Here is a 17,469-nt window from a genome sequence, read left to right as displayed (position 1 = left end):
CTATCTTACCATTAAATCCTCCTACAGTCTACTCTATCTTAACAAGTGGCAACTAAACCCTAATTGTTTAAAGCAAAAAAAAAAAAAGGAAAAAAAAAAGTGGAATCTCACCATTGACTCATTGGCCACATCCCTCTGGCAAATTCAGTCTTTGATCACTTTTTATCTCTTCTACTTTCTACTCGTACCTAAGGGTCTCAAGCCTTACTTCTAAATTATTTCAACAATCTAATAACCAGTATCCACTCAGTCTTTGGCTTTCTGCATGCTATCCTATTGATTAGCCCTAGTCCTGTATTCAGAACTCTCTAATGGCTTCCAATATTATTTAGAGTAGGAAAAAAAAACTATTTAGAATAGCCTAAAATATCTTAATTTATTATATACACCCTCCTTAGCTAATTTGACTTCATCTCCTACTACTTTCCTATCATACATACTACTCTAACCATACTAGCTTCCTTGCTATTCTTCTAATATACCAAACCAACTTCCAAATTAGAGCCTTTGCACTGAATGTTATGTCATCAGGTGTTTCTTTACTTCTGTCAGGCATTTATTTAATGTCACTCTCAGAATGATCTTGCCTGATGATTTGGTTCAAAATATCAATTCCTATTTCTTGGCATGGTACTCTTTTCTCCTCTTTTTTTCTGCTTCATTTTTCTTCTCAGGATTATCACTATCTGACATAGTACATGTCTTATTTGTTATTGTGTTTACCTTCAACTTTGATGGACGCTCTGTTAAAAAGAGGGATGCATGATTGTTTCATTCACTGGTGTATACTAGAAACTAAAATAATGCTTGGGAAAGATTAGGTGCTTCAATTATTTTGCAATTTAGATCAGGTCCTTCTCCAGAACTACTTTCTAAAAGTGCCAACATTACTGTTTTTGCTATACCATGAAAGAAAAGTTAATTATGGTATGTACACCTTCCTGCACCCAGACCAGTGAGCCCACCAAACCACTGCTGAGGGAGCAGCCAGAGCCAAGTCAGGTCCCCTCATGCCACGATACCCCTACCCACTCATACACCCAAACCCAGATTGGAGAGACACGTGCCCTCTGCTGGGGGAGAACCCATGATTTAGCAGAAACCCCAAAGCAGCTTCCCAGCAGCAGAGCCCAAAACCAAATAATGGAGAGAAAAGAACACAGAAAATGGCCCAATGAGTCCTAAGGGGAATACCACAACACTAAGAGTGAATAAATCTCCAGAACCTAATCACAAAGAGATGGAAGATTTGTTCTTCCTATCAGATACAGCATTTAAAATTGCCTTGATAAAGAACTAGAAGAAACCTGAGAAAAATCTTGAAAACAAAAGAATATCCTTAAAAATAAAATCGATGAACAGAAGATAGAAGATGAAGCTCTCCCTAAGATAACAATGGAGCTACAGGATGTAAAAAGAGAAATACAGAAAAGGAAAAATTCAGGAAAATGTTATGGAAGTAGAATAGATCAAATAGAACAATGAATCAGTGTACTTGAAGATGCAAATGAACAAATAACTTGGGTAGAAAATGAGAGAACGTTTAAAAAAAGAAGAAATATTCTGAGAAGCATCCAACTACATGAGGAAATGCAACAAAAGGATAATAGGAATATCAGAAGGGTAAAAGGAAAAAACAAAGTGGTGGGGGGGGCATATTTAAAGAAATAATAGAGGAATACTTCCCAAATGTAGAGAAGGGACTAAATGTACAAATCCAGGAAGCTTAAAGAATCCCAGGGAACCAGAACAAAATGGGACCTACATAGAGTAGAGAAACTTCCAAAAGGTCAACACAAAAGGTCAACACAAAAAATAATATTGAAGCTGGCAAGGGAGAAGAAGCAGATAACCTATAAAGTCACCCTGATCAGACTACTATTGGGCTTCTCTAAACAAATGTTACAGGAAAATAGAGAGAGTAGATGATATGTCCCAAATACTTAAAGATATAAACTGCCAGTCAAATATACTTTATCCTGCAAATCTCTCCTTCAGCTATGAAGGAGAAAAAAGGGCTTTTTTTTACACAAAGAGAAAACAAAGGCATTTGCAAACACTAATCTATCCCTCCAAGTAATAATGATAAGAGTTCATCTAAACTGGAGAGGAAAATAAACAAAGAACCAAAAAAGGAAGTAGATTGAACCACAAAATTTAAAGACAAAATGGCAACACAGACTTTCATATATCAACCATTCCAAACATAAGTGAACTGAACTCACCAATTAAAAGATACAGACTATATGGCTGGATCAGGAAACAGAATCCAACCTTCCACTATCTGCAGGAGACACACATAAGCTCTAAAGATAAACATTGGCTCAAAGAAAAGGGGTAAAAACAATATTACAAATGAATGGAACACAAATGAAAGCAGGGACAGCCTTACTTTCATCAGGCAAAATAGATTTCCAGTTAAATTTTAATAAGAGACAGTGAGAAACACTATATAATGATTAAGGGAACAATATATCAGGAATATATAACATGCATCAACGTACACTCACCGAATGAAAGAGTACTGAAATATTCTGTGCAACTCTATTAACTCTGAAGCAGACATTGGGAAAAAAAAAAAAACACATTTGTGGCAGGGAACTTCAACACTACACTTTCACCAATGGACAAATCAACTAGATAGAAAATAAACAGGGACACAGTCAGCTTAAAGAAAGAATTAGACCACATTGACCTACTAGACATTTACAGGACAGTGAATCTTCCAAAAGTAGCACATATAGGACAGTCTCCAGAATAGATGAAATACTAGGTCACAAAATAAATATCAATATTCACAAAGATTGAAGTCATGCCTAGCATTTTCTCAGACTATGGAAGTATCAAACAAGAAATCAACTACCAAAAGAAAGCAGGGAAATCCTTCAATACATGGAGACTGAACACACTACTGACATACTACTGGGTTAATGAAGAAATCAAAACCATACCTCAAGTCAGATGTTAATGAGGACACAACTTTTCAGAATTTATGGAATGGAGAAAAAGCAATACTGAGAGGGAAACAGAGAGCAATACAGGCTCACATCAAGAAACAGGGTTAAAATAAATAACCTCGCTCATGTCAATTGGAATTGGAAAATGAACAAGCAAACCCAAAAGGCAAAAGAACAGAAATAATGAAAAATGATGTAAGAATTATATAAAATATTAAAATAAGCAATAACAAAAAAGAAAAAAAGAACAGAAATAAAAATCAATTTAGATATAAATGCAATTCAAATAAAAAGTCCAAAAGATTAACAAAAACTGTTTCTTCAAAGAAATTGACATCATAGACCTCTAGCAAAGCTGACCAGGGAATTTATCCTACATATATATATACAATCTTTTGAGGAAAATTATTTATGTAGTCATGAATTCATTATTGTTAAAAGTAAATTGAAAATATGCATCCACTAGAGAGAAATATAATAAATTATGGTACACTGGGAGTTGTTTATATTAACAAAAGATTTGAAATGATCCAAAACTTCATCAATAGAATTCTGCTTGAGTGAACACTAGTGGACCCACTTATTATACTGCTTTTAAGGAAGCTCTTTATGGAATGATATTCAATATTGTTAAATAAAACAAAGACTATAGGACCATGCATGCTACCATTTATAGATAAAATTGGGAATAATATTTACATTTATTTACTGGTATATGCAAAAAAAAGTGTCTTGGAAATTTAAATTAGGTACTTACAGGGAAGTAACTGAGTCACTAAGTACCAGTGGTGAGGGGAAGAAATTTCATGTTGCACTATTTTTATGCCTCTTATACTATGAACCATGTAAATATATTATCAATAAAAAAATGAATGGAAAAACAAAAATAGAAAATGATTTCATCACTAAGATGTCTCTTACATATGAGTGCACAGGTCAGAAATGCTCTGTGAATTAAAGTTGCACCATCGACAGTCAGAGGAGGAACTAAGTGACATACACCAAATGGTGGCATAGCCCTAGAGACCTCAGGGAACATACATACTAAGTGAAATTTAGATAAGCAAAATTTCAAAAACATGCTTACATGTTATGAGTGGTAGGGGCCTCAAAGAGTCACTGCTTTCAGCAAACTTCATGCATTTCAGCTTCTCAATATTTTATTATGATACCCATATTTCTTGTTACTAATGTCAACACATTCACTTTTATATGGGCCATTTATAATTTATTAAAGATAGTCAAGTTGCAGTGAAAATAGTAAATATCTGCACAAATATTTCCTTCACAGGCAAAAACAGCAATGGTACAAAAACAAGCTATTGGTTATCATACAGCATTATGTCTGTAAAATGTCTGAGCTTATTGGAAAAAAGACAACTTAAGTTTCAATGAATGATATTCCTAATGTATTTTGAAGGTTAAACACCAGTCAAGGACTATCTACCCAAATAGTGCATATACAAGTTAAGTTTCCCCTGGGGAATCACTTGATCAGTTGAGAAGAATGAGAAAAGACTATATGCAGCAAGGCCAATTCAAGTATATTTCTCACACAATAGTTATGATTTTATGACCTGGGAAAACACTGTTTGTACATAATGATTATAAGAATACATAAACCCACCACCAGGAGGTAGTGGTTCTGATTTATTTTTAAATTGTTGACAGTGTAAGATGATGAAGATAACGAGAGATGGAGCACTGGCTTGGGGTATATGCACTCACCTAGACAAGCCTTGTAAACATGTATAACTTCTGAAGAACTAGAGTTAAATGCTTGTAGATTATGTCTAAAATGCAAGTAAATGTTCAATTTTTCCCTTGCAAAACAGCACCTACAAGTGCCATACTGTAATTGTTGAATAATAATTCTGTTTCTCAAAGTGTTCTCATAATCAAATACATTAATACTCCTCATGCTACTTAAAATATGTCAATCCTGCAAGCATCAGTGGTTTTATCTAAAATGGTAACAGTCTCTTGTTTGTTCCCCATATATTTTCGTATGATTTCATCATAAGTCCATATGTAAGATGACCATAAAACCAAAAGAGCCTAAATTGTAAAATTAATTTCTACCATCCCATCTATATCTGGATAGAATGGTAGCTCATAAGGAGCTATGATATTTGGTAATGCTCCACTTGGAGTGCACTGGTTTATGATAAACTGAAAATCTAAGTTCTATAAAAAACACATGAATCATATCTTTAAATTTCATGTAGTATAGTTCTCTTATTTTATGTACATAAAAATATTACTGAGTACTTCAATTTGGTTTGTTGCTAGCTAAGCTCAATGGGAACCTACCATAGTTATGTTTTCTCTGCTTTTCCCTCTCCATTTCCAACTGGTTTCAATTTTCTCCTTCAACAGTAATTTTCTTTAGTTCAGAAACCACATCTGTATGTTCTTTTGAAGGCACTCAAAGCATTAGAAAATTTTGAGATAGGTAGGGAGGGAATGCCTATTTTTTTTTCCATTTTTTTCTCATTCTTTAAAAGTCAAGTTTAGTTGACTGGTGACTTTCTATTTTAAAGTGGTAAGCAATATTCATAACAATCTTAGAAATGTGAAGAAAAAAAAAAAAAACATGAGAAGAACAAAGTTCAGGTCTTCCCTGGTGGCACAAGGGGTTAAGATGCAACCTATGAAGCTATCTGCAGCCACTGCAGCATGAGTTCTATCCCCAACCAGGCAGGGAGGTGACCCACATGGCACAGCAGACCTTTCTTGATTAGCCCGCTGCTCCCCTCAGAAGTGTACTTCAGTCAATCTGCCTGTTCTGTTCCCCACTCTGTCTCTGGTGAATCCTCTCACCCAATGCATCTATGGCCTGCACCCCAGCTCTTGAATGAATAAATAAATCTTTAAAAAAATAAAGAATCTCTATCTCTTAAAAACTCAAGATAGGGCCTCCCCGGTGGCGCAGCAGTTGAGTGCTGGGTTGCGAAGCTGCCCGCAGCCTCTGCGGCGCCGGTTCGATCCCCGGCTGCTCCCCGGCCACCGGAGGAGGGTCCCACATGGCGCGCAGACCTCTCCTGCCGCCCGCTGCTCCCCTCAGCAGTGTACTTCGGTCCTTCTGCCTGCTCTGCTCCCCACTCTGGTGAATTCTCTCACCCGCGCTTCTGACTGTACCCAGTGCATGTATAAACAAAATAAAAAAACAAATTAAATAAATAAAACATGCCTCTATTAAAAAAAATTAAAAAAAAAAACTCAAGATAATTGGGATTGGCAAGATTGAAACAGCTGCTCTATGACACATGACACAACATTCTGTAGCAGTTCATTAAAAATTTTCCAAATTTAAAAGTGCAAAAAGTCTTCAAAGTTCAGAATCTAAAAACAGGGTAGCTGGGTTCATAGTAGTGGCCAGCAATGAGATTTTAAGAGAAAACAAAGGATCCTCAAGGCACATTATTTTTAAATCAATTATCGACCAGATATATTCCTTGAGGGCAAGAAACTTATGTATATTTCTATAATCTAGCATTCTGCTATTCATAGAAGTTTTAGGAATAAGGATTTATTTTATGCATTAATTAAAACATACATGTTCATAGTTCTAACTAAAATTAATGAGACACATTACCTCTTTTCCTATTTACAGATAAAGTTTTCACAATACCAAAATAGAAATGAAAGGAATATAAATGATTTGATATTGAAAAGGAAAGAGAAATCCAGTTATAGCATGAATTTTTCCTTGCTTGACTAACATGAATGTGCTTTTATTTTATCAAGTTACTGAAAACTTCAGGGCGGGTAAGGACTTAGAATATGCAAAATAGGAAAACATGGTATTTCATAAAAACCAAAGTGTTCACGAAAGGGTAAATATAGTCCAACCAAAATTCATACTGGAGCCAGACAAAATGCTAAGCACACCGTGTTCCAATGCTTCCCCACACCATGTAATCATTGTAAAGTTTTTATGCCTCAGATCAATAGACCTCAAGAACCAAATTCCTGTGAAAATACATATTCCTAAAGAGAACACTGTTTTGTGTCATAGTAAATTATAATTATGTCCCTAGCTAGTAGTACGTTGACACTAATAATGATAACCTGAGTTCAACACATAAGGTTTTTAACAAAGTAAATTAAGCCAATACCTATGAAGCCTACTCAAAAGTACACCCAGAGAGACTTAGTCCCAGATCCTGCAGATTTGCTCTCTTCTCTTTCCCCACGCAAGGCCTCTCCCACAACCAAGCTCCACCAGACCATTGGTCATGTCAAGAAGCACCCTAGCTTGCTCCCCTCTATATTTACTGGAGAAGGAGGTGCTGGAATAGTGTTGTATGGCATCCTACTGGCTTTATTTAATACAGATGTCAGTTGGGACAAAAATAATAAACCTATACCCTGGAACAAACTGGATCCCAATGATCAGTACAAGTTCTATTCAGTGAATGTAAATGGCAGCAAACTGGAGAAAGAAGGCCCAGGCTTCTACATGAAATATTTCACTACAAACCTGCTTAAAATGAAAGTCCTTCATAAGGTATCAGCACAATTTTCCATTTAACCAGGACATACTTCCCTTCTACATGCACATAATCATGTTGGTATATTGTGTTTTACAGTGATTGATAAGTATCTGAAACTTAACAAAACAAAACTGCACTCAGTTTGATGTTGAGTCATTGATAATCATGACTGGTATATTTCTGAGTGTGTACATATATATATCATTAGGTATATCAAGTGATTTCAGTTTAACAATGAGCTTCCATGAAGTACTTTATTCTACTAAATTCCAGAAACAGTTTGAACTGTAAGCTTTTGGGAACTTTTAAAAAAAGTTCTTGCATGAGGGCCCAGTTATGAGTAACTGTCCCCATGAGAACTATCTTTTAATATTATTGTATTCATTACTGTAGAACATTTTCCACAAATGCAAAAAGTATAAAACAAGAACATAAATTTAGTCACTTATTGAGGAATATTGTGATTTTCCATTGTGTAAAAGTTGAGCATAAGAATTAAATAATGCAGGTTCCTATATTGTCTATAAATGCTTATATAAAATGAAAGTAATGTTTAAGATTAAAAATGAAATCTTAGAGCAAGCAAAACTCAAATGTACATTGCATCCTTAGTGTCAGGCCCTCAAAAATTATCTGAAATCTGTAGAATACAGATTGAGATATTAACATATAAAGTAAAATACATCTTATAAAGATTGTAACAAAACTGCATTATTTGAAAAAAAAAGATCAGACATCCCATGAATTGAAGTTTTTATTGATAACTTAAAAAAAGAAGTAATAGCTCAGGTAAAAAGCAGTTGCTAATAGTCACAGACAGCAAATAAATTTGACTGTATCAGGACAGCAACCTGCTGACTCTTTTTCCTACAAAACTATTTCCAACCTGCTGTGCTAGCCATTAGGCTGGCCTTTACTTCACCCCATCCACTTCAGTCCCATCACTGTGGGGGCTCATTGTTGCTTTTCTCATGGCTGACACCCATGTGTGACTCTGCTTTTAGTCTAGAATACACTGAATTTGAATTTAAGCATGGTTACAACTACTGACAGAGAGCAGCAAGTCAATATATAAAATGGAAAGTTTGAACAGAGGTGTCATAAAGAAACATAATCAAATTAAAAGCTTCAAATTGACTAGCAAGAAATGATATATTCCTATTTCTTACTGGAAAAACTAAATGTCAGGTAAAAATCTCCAAAGTTGGTTATGACAATACATGAAGAATGAGAGAAGCACTGATATAGCTCTAGTTTTCCAATTAGATTTCACAGAAATAAATCTACTAAGACATTTTAAAAGATAGAAATTGCATTGATATCTGGTACAGTATTTGAAAAACTGAGGCATGCAAATATATAAGTAAATATAAAAAATGAAATGGCAATACATATTTAATATCCTTGAAATTATGTCTCAAAAATACATACATTTTTAATATTAGTATGACATTAATTTTTGTACATATTGTTATTCTGTGGGCCTAATAAAGATGAAAATATTACAGGATTAAATGTTAAGTAATTTTTGTCTATTTTCTACATAGGACAAATCTAGCAAAAGATAGACAGGTATGACAGGGCTCCTGAAAGATGTTGACCTTGTCTCCCTTTACATCTTTGCTATCAAACCTTTATAAATTAAAAAAACAAAGTGTTCTCTTTATAAAACCATCTCCAATTATAATTAAGTTTTTGCCCACCTACATCAATAAGGTATTTTCAATATGTTGTTTTATCTTCCAAACCTACTTCCCATAGTGCCTAGAACTGATATTCAAAAAATATTACATGAATAAAATATGTGAAACATCATGTCAAAATAGATAGGTTGGTGATTACTTTCTCCCCTAAAAGCAACTATAAAACATAAAACTCAAAGGAAGAGCCAGAATTTCCATGGAGTCCTAGGAATAACCACTGAGGAGTTGCACTAAGGTTGGTGGTTTGGTATAGGGATGGAGGAAGAGGAAGCAAAGGGGAATGTGCTCAGGATAGTAGGTACACAAGGCAATGGAAAAGTCTGGGTAATCAGCCATCCACAACCTTATGGGGTGCTTTGAGGCATGATGAATTTCTCTAGAGGGATGTTTCAGAAAGTGTATGCAGTCAAGTATGGGTGCAAGTCCAGCCAGGGACCTGGGAGTTCTCAGACCTATATGGGCAAGGATTGCTCTCACACCATCCCTCTTCCTGAAATATTAATCTAAAAGTTTACAGGAAGAGCCAGACTGGGTTCAATCTTGGACACAACAGCAGAGGGAAGAACGAGTAAGAAAGAGAATAGCTACTCTCTTGGAAAGTATAATGGGTAACAAACTGTGGATTTAGTTTTGTTTCTCTTCTTAGTTTACCTCAATGTAAAGTGTCCAGGAAGCAGAAAGAACACCCAAAATTTTATGTAAAATGACTCACACCAAGACACATCATTGTTAAATTATCAAAAGTCAAAGAGAAAGAGAAAATGTTACAGGAAGCAAGGAAAAATTAAAGTAATTTACAATGGCATCCCAATTAAGACTTTTCTCAGATTTCATCCCAGTCACCCTTCAGGCAAGAAGACAGTAGAAAAAGTTTTCACAATCCTAAAAGACAAAGACACACAGCTAAGAATACTCTATCATACTAAATTATCATTTAAATATGAAGATGAAATAAAGGTTTTTCCAGACAAACAGAAACTAATGGAAACTACCACTACCAGAACTGCCTTACAAAAAATATTAAAGAGTTCTTCTACAAGAAAAAAAAAATACAAACCCTGAGCAAAATAACAGTAGGAAATAACTGTTATTTTGAAATAAATAAGTAGCAAAATAACAGTATAACCCCATGGTAACCACTAAACAAAAAATATAGAACAGAGGCACACCGAAGAAATGAAGAAAGTATGTGAATCACTAGGGAAAGCCAATTTATGAAAAGCAGAAAGAAAAAATGGGAAAGAAAAACAGAATGACAAAACAATAAAAAAGAATTAGACAGTAAACAATATATACATATATAACAAAATTACCATAAAAGTGAATGGTACTAATTCACCAATTAAAAGGCACAGAATGACAAATTACGTCAAAAAATTTCAGCTGTCTATACATAGTGTGCAAAAAAACCCATTTAAAATTGAGAGAAAATAATTTTAAAAATAAATAAATAAATAAAATTGAAAGAAAAGGGGCCTCCCTGGTGGCACAAGGGGTTAAGCATTGCACTATGAAGCAATCCACAGCCTCTGTAGCTTGAGTTTGATCCCCAGCTGGCCAGGGAGCAACCCACATGGTGCAACAGACCTCTCCTGACTTGCCCACTGCTCCCTTCAGCAGTGTATTTCAGCCAGTAAGCCTGTTCTGTTCCCCACTCTGTCTCTGGTGAATCCTCTCACCCGCTGCATCTCTGGCCTGTGCCCCAGCTCTTGTATGCATAAATAAATAAACCTTTAAAAAAATTTAAAATGGAAAAAAAAAAGCAAGTATAAAATGAAAGGTTAGTGCAAAACGCTACAAGCCAATAACAGAGAAAAATAAACTGCTATTCTTATATCAGATAAAATAGATTTTCAGTCATAAAAAGGTAACCAGGGACAAAAATGTATATTACATTATGATGAAACAAATAAATAATAAAGAAAATATAACTATCATAATGTTTATGCATCTAACACAGAGGTACAAATTTATATAAAGCAACTATAAATAGACCTAAAACAACATACTGACAAAAATGCAGTTATTGTCAGAGATCTCAACATACTACTGATCAAGGGATAGATCATTCACACAGAAAATTATCAAGGAAACAAAAGCCTTGAATGAAGTGTTGGGCCAATGGTATACAGCTAGAAATTAACTATAAAAAGAATCCCACATAAGCCTAAACATATAAAGACTAAATAAAATGCTTCTGAACAACTCCTGGGTCAGTGAAGAAATAAAAAAATATATAGAAAGAGAGAGTATGAAAATGGAGACACTAGTGATGAGATCCTATCGGATAGTCCAAACAGTACTATGAGAGAAATTCATAGCGATAAAGGCCCATGTAAATAAAGACTTTTTATTTGAAAAATTTCTCATTCTACAGCTGAAGGAATTAGAAAAAGAACAGATGAATCTGAAAATCATTAGAAGAAATTTTTAAAAGTTAGAGCCAAAATGAAATAGAAAACAGAAAGTGAGATGAAAGCATCTGTGAAATCAAGAGATAATCATTGTAGAAATAAACAAAATCAACAAGCCCTCAGCTAGACTTACTAAGAATAAAGAAAACCAAAATAAATACAATCAGAAATCAAAGAGACAAAATTACAGTGGATGACACAGACATACAAAGGATCGTAACAACCTACTATGATCATCTCAATGCAATTAAATTGGACAATCTAGAAGAAATGGACAAATTTTTAGATTCCATGCATCTTCCAAAACTGAACCAAAATGAAATTGAAAGCTAAAACAGCCCAATCACATGGGTAGAAATTGAAACAGTAATAAGTCTCCCAAAGAACAAAAGCCAGGACCAGACAGCTTCTCCAGTGAAATGTACCAAATCTTCAAAGAGGATATAATAACTATCCTCTAAAAAGGAAAAGAAGAAAAATTATCACTATTTGCAGATGACATGATAGTATAAAGAAAAAGTCTACATAAAATCCACTAGAAATTATAAGTGAATAAAGTGGCAGGATACAAAATCAATACACAAAAAACAACTGCATTTCTATATGTACACAATGTATCAGAAGAAAGGAAATTAAGACTATATTTTCATTTGCAGTCACATGAAAATGAAATACCTGGGAGTAAACTTAATGAACAAGGTGAAAGATCTATATATTGAAAACTTAAGACTCTAATAAAGAAAATAAAAGAGGACACAATGTAATGCAAAGTCACCCCATGGACTGGGAAATAAACATCATTATAAAGGACATATTACCTAAAACAATTTAAAGATTCAAAGCATTTTCTGCCAAAATCCAAATGACTTTCTTCAAATAAATTTAAAAAACAATAATTGAGTTGGTTATGGAACCACAAAAGATCCTGAAGAACTAAAAATAAATCCTGAGAGAAGAAAAATGAAGGAATCACACTCACTGACTTTAAACTATACTACACACCAACAATAATCAAAACAGTATAGTATTGGATTAAAAACAAAAACTCAGACAATTGGAAAAGAACAGAAAACACAGGCAGCTAATCTCTGACCAAAGAGCAATGGCTATGCATGGTGTTGGGAAACACAGATAACGCTGTGCCAAAAAAAAAAAAAAAAAAAAGATACCAGATCCAAACTTAATTCCGCATACATGTATTCCACAATCCAAAACATATAAAAAATTTGGATATAGAAACCAACGCCATAAAATACTTGAATGAAAACATAGCTGTAAAATACTTGGGCATGTGCCACAAATAAATAAAACGGAAACAAAAGGGGCTCATTGAAACTAAAAAGCGTTTGTATATCAAAGAAACCATCATATAACTTTTCAATAAAGCAATCTACAGAATGGGAGAAGATATTTGTACAAAAGACATGAGACAAGGGGCTACCTTCCAAAATACACAAAGTGCTTATGCAACACAATAATAATAACAATCAAAAGAGAAAAAACCCAATCAAAAAATGTGGGGAAAGGACCTAAATAGACAGTCCTTTAAAGACAGTCACATGGCCTACAGACATAAGAAAAACTGTTCAACTTCACTTTTATAAGGGAAATGCAAGTCAAAACTACTATAAGATTATGTTATCTATGTGAGAAGGGATACATTAAAAAGAATGGAAATAAATCATGATGAGGATGTGGGAAAAAAAAAGTTCTCATCCACTGTGGTAGGAATGCAAGTGGGTGCAGCCTCTATGGAAAATGATATGGAGACTTCTTAAGAAAATAAAAATGGAGCACCTCCCTGGTGGCTCAAGGGGTTAAGATGTAGCACTATGTTTCTGTGTCCTTTGGGTAAATACCTATGTTTATAGCAGCACTATTTACAATATCTAAGCTTTGGAAACAACCCAAATGCCCCAAAACAGATGACTGGATCAAGAAGATGTGGTACATATACACCATGGAATATTACTCAGCATTCAAAAAAGATAAACACATGCCATTTGCAGCAACATGGATGGAGCTGGAAGGGGTCATGCTCAGCAAAATAAGCCAGAAAGAAAACGAAAAATACTGGATGGTCTCAATCATAGCAGGGATCTAGAAAACTTAATAAGAGACCAGGAAAAAGAATAACTATAAGAAAGTAAAAATCAAAATCAACAAACAACTATGAACCAGAGACACTCTATGGGGGATGGAGGGCAGGGAAAGGAGGGATTAGGGTCAAAATAAGGGGGTTGCAATTGTATGGGGAATATAAAAATAAAATTAAAATTTTAAATAAATAGATAAATAAACAGACAGATAGATAAATAAATAAATAAATAACAAGATGTAGCACTATGAAGCTACCCACAGCCACTTCAGCACGAGTTCCATTCCCGGCCTGGGAGACACCCACATGGCGCAGCAGACCTCTCCTGACTCGCCTGCTGCTGCTCCCCTCAGCAGCGTATTTCAGTCAATCTGCCTGTTCTGTTTCCCACTCTGTCTCTGGTGAATCCTCTCACCGCCCACACCTCTGGCCTATACTCCAGTTCTTCTGTGCATAAAATAAATAAATCTTTTTAAAAAATAAGAAAAAAATGGAAATCCCCATGATCCAGCAATACTTCTGATAGGTATTTACCCCAAAATATGAAAAAAAAAAATATGAAAAGACTAATGTTCATAGAAGCACTGTCCACAATTACCAAATTATGGTCCTAACATAAATACCCATCAACAGAACAATGAATAAAGAAATCGCGGAAGTATCCCAGCTGGACCCATAACAATATCACTCACCAAGACCTGCCCTGGGGGAGCCCACTGGCACAGCCTCCACAGCTGCTCTGCCACAGTATTGCACGCTAGAATCTGCTACAGGGAAAGTCCCAGATACTATATCCACAACCTGGTAAATGCTCAGAATAGTGGGAAAGGAAGACCCTAGCACAACAGAAGTCCCATCTATATCAGAGCAGACAATGGGGAAAAAGATAAATACAAATGGTAAACAAGTCCTCAGGGGGAAAAATACTACACAGTAAGAAAACAAATCTCCAGAAACCAACAACATAGACATGGAAGAACTTTTCATCCTATCAAATAAAGAATTCAAATTGTTAAGAAAACCTAATAATTAGAACAATATAAATAACTCAAAACAGATATGAGAAAACTCAGAAAAGGAAAATAATGCTATGAGAAACAAAAGATCAATAAACAAGATGGAGATTGCAACTTTACATAAGAAAATAACAGAGAATAGTAGGATGTACAACCATCAATGGAGAAGTTAAAAAAAAAAAATCTGGGGAAAGCCATGGAAATAGTATAGACCAAGTGGAAGAATGAGTCAGTTATCTCAAAGATACATATATGAAAAGAATCAATAAAGACTATGAAAAAAAATAGGTACAAAGTGAAAAGATGAAGAAACATTTTTTTCTTCTTTTTTTTTAAAGATTTATTTATTTTTATTTATATAAGCACTGGGTACAGTCAGAAGCGTGGGAGGGTGAGAGAATTCACCAGAGCCAGAGTGGGGAACAGAACAGGCAGACTGACAAAATACACTGTTGAGGGGAGCAGAGGACGTGGCAGGAGAGGTCTGTCGCGCCATGTGGGACCCTCAATGGCAGCCAGGGATTGAACCAGCGCTGCAGAGGCTGCGGGCAGCTTCACAGCCCAGTGCTCAATCGCTGCGCCACCAGGGGAGGCCCCGAGATAAAGAAACAATTTGAGAAGTATCTCGATCACCATAAGGAAAGGAAATATAAGAATTTTAGAAGGAAAAAAGACAGACAGGAAATGAAAAAAATATTTAAGGAAATAACAAACTCCCCAAATTTAAAGAAGGAACTGGACATAGAATTATAGGGAACTAAAAGAAAACTAAACTACCTAAATGAAAGGAACTCTACAAGCAAGACACATAGTAATAAAGCTTCCGTGAGTCCAACACAAAGATAAAATAATGAAGCTAATGAGAGAGAAAAAACAGATAACCTATAAAGATTAGGCTAACATTGGGCTTCTCTGAAGAAACACTATGGGCAAAATGAGAATGCAGGGGCTTATTCAAAATGCTCCAAAAAAAAAAAAATGCCAGTCAAGAATACTTTATCCTGGTCACTCCCCTGTCTTCCTGTGACTGTGCAGGTGTTTCTTTTCACTAACTTTCTCCCTTTTCAAAGCAGCAGAGGTAGCTCTCCTCCCAAGATGGCCCACCTGTGATTATGCAGGTCTCTGTTTTAACAAACCTGTCCTTTCCAGGGGCAGCTCTTTCTGCCCTCTTGTGTCCATACAAGCATCCTTTACATTCCTTCCCTTTTTATAATAAACCTGTCTTTTTGAATATTAAAATAAAAGGAACACGTGATTCTGTAAAGCTCCCCTTTCCATATGAAGTAGAAATAAGGACCTATTCAGACAAACAAAATCTTGGTGAATTGCAACCACTGAACCATCCCACCCATAAAAAAAATATTAAAAGGAGCTTTAGATTTAAAACCAGAGAGGAACATATGCAAAAAAATGAAAAAGGGATAAAATAATGAACAGAATGGCAGTGACAGACTCCCAGATATTAAAAATAATCACTCTAAATACCAGTGGACTGAATTCACCACTAAAAAGAAAAATATCTTGTTAAAGAAACAGAATCCAACTTTCTCCTGCCTTCAGAAAACCTACCTAAGTTACAAAGATAAAAATAGAAAGTAAAGAGAAGGAAAACAATTCTACAAGCAAATGGCACCCAAAGGAAAGTAGGATCAGCCATACTTATATAAAATAGACTTTCAGATTAAAAAAAAAAAAGATGACAAGAGACAGGGATGGACATCATACAAATATCAAGGACACAATGAAAGAGGAAGATATAACACTCATTAACATATACTAACCAAAGGAAGGAGTACCAAAATATATTAGATAATTACTGCTGAATCTGAAAACAAGACACTGGAGAAAATACATATTGTGGCAGGAGACTTCAACACCCAGCTCTCACCAATGGAGAGAAAAACAAGACAAAATAAACAAAGACATGTTAGATGTTAATTCTAAACAACGATCTAGACCACATTGGCCTAAAAGATATTTATAGGGCACTATACACCAAAAACGAAAACAAACAACAACAAAAAACCACACACAAAAGAAACCCACCCAAATACACATTTTTCTCAAGTATATATGGATAACTCTTCAGGACTAACCACATAGTGGGTCACAAGACAAATATTAACAAGTGTATGGACACTGAAATCATACCAAGTATCTTCTCTGACCATAAAGGCATTCAACTAGAAACCAACTACAAAAAGAAAGCAAGGAAATATTCTAATGTATGCAGTATGAACAACACATTAATAATGAAAGACCACTGGGTTAATGAGGAAAATCAAAGAACAAATTAACAAATACCTTGAAACAAATGATGATGAGGACACAACATTGCAAAATGCATGAGACACAGCAAATGCAGTATGAAGACAGAGGGATAGTGCAGGCCCTAGGGCCTCTCTGGTAGAATAGGGGTTAAAGTCTCAATGCTGTCAAGCTATCACCAGCCACCACAGCACAAGTATGATCCCTTGACAGGGAGCTAATCCACATGGCACAGCAGACCTCTTCTGTCTCACCTGCTGCCATGGTCAGCAGTGTATTTCACTGGATCCACCTATTCTGATCCCCACCGTGTCTCCAGTGAATCCTCTCACCCCCAGCACCTTTGGTCTACATCTCAGTTCTTGCATGCCTGCAAAAATAAAAAAATCTAAAAAAAAGAGAAAGAAACAGCCCTAATCTCATATCTTGAGGAAACAGAAAGGAAACATGCATTCCAAGGAGCTTTTTAAATTATTTTTTTACATCATTGTTCATTTTTTATTTTTTTTTATTT

The 17,469-nt window shown here is 35.1% G+C and overlaps 1 protein-coding gene across 2 annotated transcripts in view; it reads right to left on the bottom strand.

The window, feature by feature from the left end:
• The window catches only part of DIAPH2 (diaphanous related formin 2), a gene marked incomplete at both ends in the record, with an annotated part of 881,049 nt that overhangs the window by 506,982 nt on the left and 356,598 nt on the right, over nucleotides 1-17,469 (bottom strand). The gene's annotated exons all lie outside the window — the stretch shown is intronic.

This window comes from Talpa europaea (genome assembly GCF_964194135.1).
Source record: "Talpa europaea genome assembly, chromosome: X".
NCBI classification, from domain to species: Eukaryota; Metazoa; Chordata; class Mammalia; order Eulipotyphla; family Talpidae; genus Talpa; species Talpa europaea.
Note: the sequence above shows the minus strand (reverse complement) of the source record. Positions and strands in the feature narration are given on the sequence as shown.